Source organism: Scyliorhinus torazame, chromosome 1, assembly GCF_047496885.1.
Source record: "Scyliorhinus torazame isolate Kashiwa2021f chromosome 1, sScyTor2.1, whole genome shotgun sequence".
NCBI classification, from domain to species: Eukaryota; Metazoa; Chordata; class Chondrichthyes; order Carcharhiniformes; family Scyliorhinidae; genus Scyliorhinus; species Scyliorhinus torazame.
Window position 1 is genome coordinate 55,220,667 of NC_092707.1, and position 12,010 is coordinate 55,232,676.

A 12,010-nucleotide genomic window follows, 5' to 3' on the forward strand; every position below is an offset into this window, starting at 1 on the left:
GAAAGTAGAAGTCAAGGTGCTAGGTAGATGCAAGTTTTTTTAAATTACTGACACTAAAGCATTTACCAGACTTGAAGACAAGGAAAAGATAAGTACTCTTTCTCTGTTTTATATTAGAAAGTAGCATTTTCTTCCCCCACAAGCACAAGTTTCATACTAGCATGAGGACAGTTGGGTGGGGCATTCTTTTCACTAAGTTCCGTTGATGATGTCTGTACTGGTCAAGTGGCTTGGGAACATTTCTTAATTTGCATCCCTTATTGTTTGGGAATGCTTTGAGCAATTTATATCACCCAGCCAGGAGGTCCTAACAAGTATCTCCATATCACAAGTGCTCATAAGTGTTGCCGATTTAGATAGTTGGTTTGGGAGGGGAGGGGGTTGCTGCAGACGAGGCAGTTTCTCAGGCAGCAGCTTGAAAGAGTTCTCCAAATCAGCGAAGCTAGGAGGTGGAGTTCAGTCTTCCTTTCCAATGAAAATCTGGTTGGGAGAGGTAAGGGAATATGGATAGAAATTGAGGTGAGATTATCCCTTCAAGAACTTTCAGGTGACGCTGGTGGGAGGTCAAGGATTACAGTTAAATGGTGAGAAGGAAGATGGAGTAAAATGAGCAGCAGGTGGTGCAATGAGCTGGAAATAGATTCAGCTAATGGGATTTGGGGGAAGGTGATAGGATTGGAAGTTAAGTGGGCACAAATTTTAGGATAAAAGCAGAAGGGCAAATGGGAAGGATGAAAAGCAACAGTGAAAAACAGTCCAATACAGCAATGTGTATAGGGAAATTGAGATGGGGATCAAAAGATAATGGGAAGTGGAAGAGAGGAGGGGAAACCAGCATGTGGAATATGATAAGTATATAGTAATGTAAAATTGGAGAAGACTGCATTAACATGTTTCAATAATCAACTCCACCCTTCCAAGTTTACAACTTCCACCCACCCAAGAGAAAGAAACAGAAAACAACAGAGAAACATTTTTTTTAAATCCTCTTTTCTGGCTGTTTAGCGCAACGTCTGGTAACCTGGGATGTTTTTACCTGTACACGTCTTGCATCTGGTGACCTGTGGCAAATATCCATTTTGGGTCTCCAAATTTGTTGCTGTTTTGTGCTGTAACTTGATATTATTTCATTGTCTGCTGGGCAGCATGGTGGCACAGTGGTTAGCACTCCTGCCTCACGACACCGAGGTCCCAGGTTCGATCCTGGCTCTAGGTCACTGTCCGTGTGGAGTTTGCACATTCTCCCCGTGTTTGCGTGGGTTTCAGCCCCACAACCCAAAGATGTGCAGGGTAGGTGGATTGGCCATGCTAAAAGTGCCCCTTAATTGGAAAAAATGAATTGGGTACTCTAAATATATTTTTTTAATTTAATTTAATTGTCTTCTGAAGTCAGCTCTTCTGAAGTTGGCTCTATCGCAGCTCCCTCCTGGGTGTCTCATCTCTGAACTACTACTGCTTTTCCCCCTACATGCTGCGTTTGCTACTATGTAAAATGTAGGCCTCAAGTGCTGTCCCTCATGCCCTATGACCACTTGAGCTCGTGGCTTTTCTGTCTTGCTTCAAAAAAATTTTTTGTGGCCCTGTTCCCATCCCTTCTTGCTCCTCTAGCACTTCCATGTTCTGCCAGCTTGCTTACTACCCTTCTGTGCCCTCCCTTTTGTAACACTTCTGCGCAATGTTCAGCTGGTCTTTGTTATCAGCCTATTCAATCTTCCATTCCACTTACTTTCCACACCACTGAACTGTAGAATTCCTGCAGTGCAGAAAGAGGCCATTCAGCCCATCGAGTCTGCACCGATTCTCTGAAAGAGCACACTACCTAGGCCCACCCCCCTGCCCTATCCCTGTAACCCTACCTAACCTGCATATCTTTGGACTGTGGGAGGAAACCGGAGCACCCGGAGGAAACCCACACAGACACCGGTAGGAAGTGCAAACTCCACAGTCACCCAAGGTCGGAATTGAACCCAGGTCCCTGGCACTGTGAGGCAGCAGTACTAACCACTGTGCCTCTGCTGCCCCATACCTCTATAGAAGCTCTCTAATCTGGTCCTCGGTGAATGGAGTTCAAATTGTTTAAATAATTTTTGATTACTTAATTTAGTTCAGGAAGTTAATTAACAAAATGTGGTTAGGTAAATACAGTCCAGTGAATTGATTGAATTTTATGGCTTGTTCAATGGAATCAAGCATATTAATTCAATCACATAATTGTTAATTCAATCCACCTAGGAAATTGGGTCACGAAGTGAATGAACTCAGCAATTAATTTAATGTAGGGCTGAGTAATTGGAATCCGAATGTTCATTATTCTGTGTGAATGTCATGCATAAATCCCCACAAATACATTTATATGTGCTTTATTTATATGCACATTAACTATTTACTGTATATTAAATGTCTTCTGCACTGTAAATTCTATGATCTATGATAATCTTCTGTAAATATACACTAAGACAATCGTAGAATGCGTGCTCAGAACTTTGAATATTTATTCAAATATGCCAACTGTTATCCACCCAGCCTGTCATTTTTTCTGACAAACATTTTGGTTGGATCAGATTTCTCCATATGTCTAAAGTTTATAGGCTACCTCCAATTCATATCCAGTCCTATGTCAATTACAGTTGCACCTCAGGTCATGTGACATAGAATTACAGTACTAACAAAGTGGAATGAATTACTAACAAAGTGGAATGAATTAACTCCTTTCAGAGTCCTCAAACATAAAGTTCATAGTGATGTATGAACTATTATTTAATTCAAATTTTAGCTAATTACCACTCTTCTAAATGGTAAGTGTCATTGCTGCCACACATGACAAGGCTTTAGAGAGGGTGCAGAAGAGATTTACCAGGATGTTGCCTGATATGGAGATTGCCTGATATGGAGATTATTAGCTATGAGGAGAGGTTTGTGTTCTCTGGAACGAAGGCGGTTGAGTGGCGACCTGATAGAAGTCTATAAAATTATGAGGGGCATAGATGGAATGGATAGTCAGAGACCTTTTCCCAAGGTAGAGGGGTCAATTACTAGGGGGCATAGGTTTAAGGTGTAAGGGGCAAGTTTTTTTTACACCGAGGGTAGTGGGTGCATGGAACCCGCTGCCGGAGGAGGTGGTGAAAGCGGGGACGATAGTGACGTTTAAGGGCATCTTGATAAATACATGAATAGGATGGGAATAGAGGGATACGGACCCCGGAAGTAAGATTTTAGTTTAGCTGGGCAGCATGGTCGGCGCAGGCTTGGGAGGGCCGAAGGGCCTGTTCCTGTGCTATGCTTTTCTTTGTTCTTTGCCTCCATCAATATCCTGGGTGTGCCAATCAATCAGAAACCCAACTCGAGCAGCTACATGTACACCAAGTCTACAAGAGCAGGTTCGAGCTAATTATTCTGCAATGGGTAATTCACCTGACCCAGCTCCCCTAATTTTTTTTAATAGTGCATGAGTAATTTATTTAAGCATCCAGCCCCATTAAAATTATTTGGCATGGAAATAGGGCTGCGTAGCCTGCACAGAACTTCCAGGTTGCTGGGGGGGGGGCGCCATGTGGAGTACAGAGAACATTTCTCCAGACTCGGTAAAGCCTTTCCACCACCTTAAAGGCATAAATCAGAACTGTGATGGAATACTTTCCAGTTAGTTGAATTAGTGTAGTAATGGCATTCAAACTCAACACCATCAAAAACAAATCAGCCCACTGGATCAGCACCCATTCCCCACTTGAAATATTCACTCTCTTTGACACTGGCATACTTGCTCTGTTATTTAAGGATGATATCCGGGCAATAGTAAGGGATGACATCGGTGCTATGGAGGATAAGGTTGAATCCGTTTGGGTGGAAATCAGGAATAGTAAGGTGAAAAAGTCACTGATAGGACTAGTCTATAGGCCACCAAATAGTAACATTATGGTGGGGCAGGCAATAAACAAAGAAATAACTGATGCATGTAGAAATGGTACAGCAGTTATGGGGGATTTTAATCTACATGTCCATTGGTTAAACCAAGTCGGTCAAGGCAACCTTGAGAAGTTTATAGAATGTATCCGCGATAGTTTCCTAGAACAGTATGTAATGGAACCTATGAGGGAACAAGTGGTCCTAGATCTGGTCCTGTGTAATGAGACAGGATTGATTCATGATCTCATAGTTAGGGATCCTCTTGAAGGAGCGATCATAATATGGTGGAATTTAAAATACAGATGATGGGTGAGAAGGAAAAATCAAACACTATAGTGTTTTGTGCTTAAACAAAAGAGATTACAATGGGATGAGAGAAGAGTAGACTGGGAGCAAAGAGTTTATAGAATGTATCCGCGATAGTTTCCTAGAACAGTATGTAATGGAACCTACGAGGAAACAAGCGATCCTAGATCTGGTCTTGTGTAATGAGACAGGATTGATTCATGATCTCATAGTTAGGGATCCTCTCAGAAGGAGCGATCACAATATGGTGGAATTTAAAATACAGATGGAGGATGAGAAGGTAAAATCAACTAGTGTTTTGTGCTTAAACTAAGGAGATTACAATGGGATGAGAGAAGAACTAGCTAAGGTAGACTGGGAGCAAAGACTTTATGGTGAAACAGTTGAAGAACAGTGGAGAACCTTCCAAGCGATTTTTCACAGTGCTCAGCAAAGGTTTATACCGACAAAAAGGAAGGACGGTAGAAAGAGGGAAAATCGACCGTGGATATCGAAGGAAATAGGGGAGAGTATCAAATTGAAGGAAAAAGCATACAAAGTGGCAAATATTAGTGGGAGACTAGAGGACTGGGAAATCTTTAGGGGGCAACAGAAAGCTACTAAAAAAACTATAAAGAAGAGTAAGATAGATTATGAGAGTAAACTTGCTCAGAACATAAAAAGACAGTAAAGGTTTCTACAAATATACAAAACAAAAAAGAGAGGCTAAGATAAATATTGGTCCTTTAGAGGATGAGAAGGGAGATTTAATAATGAGATGAGTAAATGGCTGAGGAATTGGAACAGGTTTTCTGGGTCGGTCTTCACAGTGGAAGACACAAATAGCATGCCAGTGGCTGATGGAAATGAGGCTATGACAGGTGAGGACCTTGAGATGATTGTTATCACTAAGGAAGTAGTGATGGGCAAGCTAATGGGGCTAAAGGTAGACAAGTCTCCTGGACCTGATGGAATGCATCCCAGAGTGCTAAAAGAGATGGCTAGGGAAATTGCAAATATACTAGTGATAATTTACCAAGATTCACTAGACTCTGGGGTGGTCCCAGCGGATTGGAAATTAGCAAACGTGACACCACTGTTTAAAAAAAGGAGGTAGGCAGAAAGTGAGTAATTATAGGCCAGTTAGCTTAACTTCGGTAGTAGGGAAGATGCTGGAATCTATCATCAAGGAAGAAACAGCAAGGCATCTGGATGGACATTATCCCATTGGACAGACGCAGCATGGGTTCATAAAGGGCAGGTCCTGCCTAACTAATTTAGTGGAATTTTTTGAGGGCATTTCCAGTGCGGTAGATAACGGGGAGCCAATGGATGTGGTATATCTGGATTTCCAGAAAGCTTTTGACAAGGTGCCACACAAAAGATTGCTGCATGAGATAAAGATGCATGGCATTAAGGGGAAAGTAGTAGCATGGATAGAGGATTGGTTAATTAATAGAAAGCAAAGAGTGGGGATTAATGGGTGTTTCTCTGGTTGGCAATCAGTAGCTAGTGGTGTCCCTCAGGGATCAGTGTTGGGCCCACAACTGTTCACAATTTACATAGATGATTTGGAGTTGGGGACCAAGTGCAATGTGTCCAAGTTTGCAGACGACACTAAGATGAGTGGTAAAGCAAAAAGTGCAGAGGATACCGGAAGTCTGCAGAGGGATTTGGATAGGTTAAGTGAATGGGCTAGGGTCTGGCAGATGGAATACAATGTTGACAAATATGAGGTCATCCATTTTGGTAGGAATAATAGCAAAAGGGATTATTATTTAAATGATAAAATGTTAAAACATGCCACAGTGCAGAGACCTGGATGTGCTAGTGCATGAGTCGCAAAAAGTTGGTTTACAGGTGCAACAGGTGATTAAGAAGGAAAATGAAATTTTGTCCTTCATTCCTCGAGGGATGGAGTTTAAGACTAGGGAGGTTCTGCTGAAATTGTATAAGGTGTTAATGAGGCCACACCTGGAGTATTGTGTTCAGTTTTGGTCTCCTTACCTGAGAAAGGACGTACTGGTGCTGGAGGGTGTGCAGAGGAGATTCACTCGGTTAATCCCAGAGCTAAAGGGGTTGGATTACGAGGAGAGGTTGAATAGACTGGGACTGTACTCGTTGGAATTTAGAAGGATGTGGGGGATCTTATAGAAATGTGTAAAATTATGAAGGGAATAGAGAGGATAGATGCGGGCAGGTTGTTTCCACTGGCGGGTGAAAGCAGAACTAGGGGGCATAGCCTCAAAATAAGGGGAAGTAGATTTAGGACTGAGCTTAGGAGGAACTTCTTCACCCAAAGGGTTGTGAATCTATGGAATTCCTTGCCCAGTGAAGCAGTTGAGGCTCCTTCATTAAATATTTTTAAGATAAAGATAGATAGTTTTTTGAAGAATAAAGGGATTAAGGGTTATGGTGTTTGGGCAGGAAAGTGGAGCTGAGTCCAAAAAAGATCAGCCATGATCTCATTGAATGGTGGAGCAGGCTCGAGGGGCCAGATGGCCTACTCCTGGCTCCTAGTTCTTATGTTCTTATACTATGAGTGCAGTTTGTACCATCTATAAAGTGCACTGCAGCAAATTACCAAGGTTTCTTCAACAGTACCTTCCAAATTGGTGACATCTATCACGTAGATGAACAAGGGTAGGGGATGCAAGTTCCCGTCCAAGTTATATACCATCCTAACTTGGAAATTTATTGCCATTCCTTCATGGTTACTGGGTCAAAATCCTGGAACTCCCCAATCAACAGCACCATAGTTAGACTGCAGTGGTTTAAGAAAGCGACTCTCTACCTCGCTTAAAGGCAATTATTGATGGGTATCAATGGGTACCTCTCCCTCTCCCCCCGCTCCCTCCACTCCTTGTGTGCCCTAATGGAGATCAGCTCTCCTCTCACCATCGCCTTCAGTGCCTCCCATACCATCCCCACTCGGACCTCCCCATTGTCGTTGGTCTCCAAGTACCTCTCTATACTTCCTCGGACCCGCTCGCTCACCTCCTCGTCCGCCAACAGCTCCACCTCCAAGCGCCACAGCGGGCACTGGTCCCTCTCCTTCCCCCATCTCCAAGTCCACCCAATGCGGGGCGTGGTCCGAAATGGCTAACGCCGAATACTCAGTATCCTCTACTCTCGCTATCAGCGCCCTACTCAAGATGAAAAAGTCGATTCGGGAATAAGCCTTGTGGACATGTGAGAAGAATGAAAATTCCCTAGCCCCCGGCCTTGCAAGTCTCCAAGTCCACCCCCCCCCCCCCCCCCACCCCCCCCAATCTGGACCATAAACCCCTCAGAACTCTAGCCGCCGCCGGCTTCCTACCCGTCCTAGACCTGGAGCGATTCAGTGCCAGATCCAGCACCGTGTTAAAGTCTCCCCCCATTATCAGGCCCCCCAATTCCAAGTCTGGGATCCGACCCAACATACGCCGCGTAAAACCCGCACTGTCCCAGTTTGGGGCATACACAGTGACCAGTACCACCCTCTCTCCCTGCAACTTACCACTTACTATTATGTACCTACTGCCATTATCGGCCACAATGCTCGACGCCTCGAATGACACCTTCTTTCCCACCAAGATCGCCACCCCTCGATTTTTGGCATCTAGCTCCGAGTGAAACACCTGACCTATCCACCCTTTCCTCAGTCTTACCTGGTCTGCCACCTTCAGGTGTGTTTCCTGAAGCATAACCACATCCGCCTTGAGCCCCTTCAGGTGCGCGAACATGCGGGCCCGCTTAACCGACCCTTCCGTCCCCTTACATTCCAGCTTATCAGCCGGATCAGTGGGCTACCCGCCCCCCTCCCCCGCCGACTAGCCATGACCCCTCCTCGGTCAGCCACGCGCCCACACCCGGCCCGTTCCCCACAGCGGCATACCCCCGTCTCGACCTCCCCCACTCGCTCCAGTTCCTCCTTGACTATAGCAGCAGCAACTCGATAACCCCCCCCCCCCCCCGGGCTAGGACCCATCCTCGCTGATTTACTCCCCCCATTGCACTTCCGCAAGTCAGCTGACTCCTGCTGACCCCGGCCACTCCCGCCTCTCCTTCGACTCCTCCCATTGTGTGGGACATCATTGTCCACTCTCCTTTTTGGAAATTTGGCATGTCAGCTAAGACCCTCACCAACTTCTACAGATGCACCATAGAAAGCATTCTTTCTGGTTGTATCACAGCTTGGTATGGAGCCTGGTCTGCCCAAGACCGCAGGAAACTACAAAAGATCTCCCTCCTCTCCCATCCCCCTGCATAGGCTCTCCCCCTCCCCCTTCCGTTCTAAGCACGGGGAACAACCCTCGCTTCCCCGCCCCGGCCCCGCCCCCTCCAGTCTCCAGCACGGGAAAAAGCCCACGATTTCCACCTACCAGGCCCCGCAACCTCTGACGCAGCTCCTTTTACAAGCCCGGTCCCCTCACCCCTGACTCGGGCCTCCCCCACCCCATGGGGCCCCATCTCACCGCCATCCACCCCCCCTGTTCCGTTTACCTACCCCCCCTCCAAGAGTCCCTCCGACCAACCCAACCAAAACAGTGCCTAACCCGCCCCAGCCACACTCACCGACCCAAAAGAGAAAAACACAGAGAAAAAGAAACCCGGAGCAATACAAAGGCACCCCCCCTCGAAACAAAAATAAACATAGCATATCAACCGCAGTCCCCAATCGCCCATCCCGACCCTCAATCTGTGTCCAACTTCTCAGCCTGAACAAAGGCCCACGCCTCCTCCGGAGACTCAAAATAATGGTGCCGGTCCTTGTAGGTAACCCACAGTCGCACCGGCTGCAACATGCCAAACTTCACCCCCTTCCTGTGCAGCACTGCCTTCGCTCGATTGTACCCGGCCCTCCTCTTCGCCACCTCCGCACTCCAGTCCTGGTATATCCGACCTCCGCGTTCTCCCACCTGCTGCTCCTCTCCTTCTTGGCCCACCTGAGCACACACTCCCGATCGATGAACCGATGGAACCTCACCAGCACCGCCCGCGGAGGCTCGTTAGCCTTGGGCCTCCTTGCCAGCACTCTATGGGTCCGTTCCAGCTCCAGGGGCCCCTGGAAGGACCCCGCTCCCATCAGCGAGTTCAACATGGTGACCACATAGGCCCCCACGTCCGGCCCCTGCAGCCCCTCCGGGAGGCCCAGAATCCGCAGATTCTTCCGCCTCGACCGATTCTCCATCTCCTCGAACCGCTCCTGCCATTTCTTGTGGAGCGCCTCCTGCGCCTCCACCTTTACCGCCAGGCCTAAGATCTCGTCCTCATTGTCAGAGATCTTTTGTCGAGCCTCACGGATCGCCACCCCCTGGGCCGTCTGTGTCTCCAGCAGCTTATCAATAGAAGCCTTCATCAGCTCTAGCAGGTCCGTTTTAATCTCTCTGAAGCAGCGCTGGATACCCTCCTGCTGCTCTTCCGCCCACTGCATCCACGCTGCCTGGTCTCCGCCCGCCGCCATTTTGTCCTTCTTCCCTCGCACCTTCTTCGGGTCCACCACCAATTTTTATGTCGCCCCGCTCCTAGTTGAAGCCAGATACTGACGGGGAGCTGTTGTAGACTCCTTCCCACACCAGGAAACGTCGAAAAAGTGCCTTTGGGGGCCCTGAAAAGAGCCCAAAAGTCTGTTTTTGCGGGAGCCGCCGAATGTGCGACTTAGCTCCGCATAGCCGCAACCGGAAGTCGTCGGGAGGAAGCTGTTCTTGGGTTGGTTGGTACGTGACCTCAAACTTTGGTATCTTTTTCCTGACGGAAGAAGGTGGAAGAGAGTATGTCTGGGATGCATGGGGTCCTTAATTATGCTGGCTGCCTTTTTGAGGCAGCGGGAATTATAGATCAATGGATGGGAGGCTGGTTAGCGTGATGGACTGGGCTACATTCATGATCTTTTGTAGTTTCCTGCGGTCTTGGGCAGACCAGGCTCCATACCAAGCTGTGATACAACCAGAAAGAATGCTTTCTATGGTGCATCTGTAGAAGTTGGTGAGGGTCTTAGCTGACATGCCAAATTTCCAAAAAGGAGAGTGGACAATGATGTGGCAGATGAAATACAATGTGGAAAAGTGTGAGGTTATGCACTTTGGAAGGAGGAATTTAGGCAGAGACTATTTTCTAAATGGGGAAATGCTGAGGAAATCAGAAGCCAAAGGGACTTGGGAGTCCTTGTTCACGATTCTCTTAAGGTTAATGTGTAGGTTAGGAAGGCAAATGCAATGTTAGCATTCATGTCGAGAGGGCTAGAATACAAGACCAGTGATGTAATTCTGAGGCTGTATAAGGCTCTGGTCAGACCATATTCGGAGTATTGTGAGCAGTTTTGGGTCCCATATCTAAGGAAGGATGTGCTGGCCTTGGAAAGGATCCAGAAGAGATTCACAAGAATGATCCCTGGAATGAAGAGCTTGTCCTATGAGGAACGGTTGAGGACTCTGGGTCTGTACTCGTTGGAGTTTAGAAGGATGAGGGGGGGATCTTATTGAAACTTGCAAGATATTGCAAGGCCTGGATAGAGTGGACGTGGAGAAGTTGTTTCCTCTTGTAGGAAAAACTAGAAGCAGAGGACACAATCTCAGACTAAAGGGGCGATCCTTTAAAACAGCGATGAGAAGGAATTTCTTCAGCCAGAGGGTGGTGAATCTGTGGAACTCTTTGCTGCAGAAGGCTGTGGAGGCCATATCATCGAGTGTCTTTAAGACAGAGATAGATAGGTTCATGATTAATAAGGGGACCAGGGGTTATGGGGAGAAGGCAGGAGAATGCGGATGAGAAAAATATCAGCCATGATTGAATGGCGGAGCAGACTCGATCGGCCGAGTGGCCTAATTCTGCTCCTATGTCTTATGGTCTTATGGACACTTTTGTTGGGGTTATTTATTCAGTATAAATTGTTACAAGCACGAATTAAGTGGTGTTGGAGGATTCAATAATCAAATGAACTGACATGACCTGCAATCCAGACTGACAGTCTCATAGAATTGACAGTCCTGGATACTTTATTGCCTCCCAGATTCTCGGGTACTGAGTAGACTGGAAAAGTTGTTTCTGAAGAAGGAAAGCAATCATTGCATGAACCAGTAATGTAGGTAAAGACAGACCTGAAAAATGAACTTGGGAGATCAGGAAACACATTTTGAAGCATGATTTCACAAATAGTAATCTTGTGTTTACTTCCCTAGCTATGTACTATAATTGAGAAGGACAGGTGGATTCAGGAAATCAATGCGTGGCTTAAGGTGTCATGGCAAGAGTGAGTGATTCCATTTTGCTGGAATTGGCATCAGGGACAGATGGGAAGTATTCCATTTGGATAGGCTAAATGTGACCAGATAGGTATTAATGTACATTGCAGAATGTTAGATTGGGAAGTAATTAAATGTTCAAAGTAGGAAATTTAAAACAACAAGGATAGTGAAGGGAGAAATAGATAGCAATAATATTCATGCAGTAAGGAATTTTAGCAAGAGGGACGTGGAGCAGTCAAAACCCAAAGGACTAGATGTAAAAACAAAGAAAATTATATTTTTATTTATACATTCTCAGGATGGGGGTATTGCTGGCTAGGCCAGCATTTATTTTTGATTCCTAATTGCCCTTGGAATGGCGATGGTGGCCTTGAATCACTGCAGTCCATGTGGTGTTACGGAGGGAGTTACAGGATTTGGACCCAGCAGCAGTGAAGGAACAGCAATTCCAAGCCGGGATGGTGTGTGGCTTGGAGGGAAACTTGCAGATGGTTGTGTTCCCATGCATCTGCTGCTCTTGTTCTTCTAGGTGGCAGAGGTCATGGTAGAGGTTACTGGTTTGGAAGGTGCTGTCAAAAGAGCCTTGGTGTGTAGCT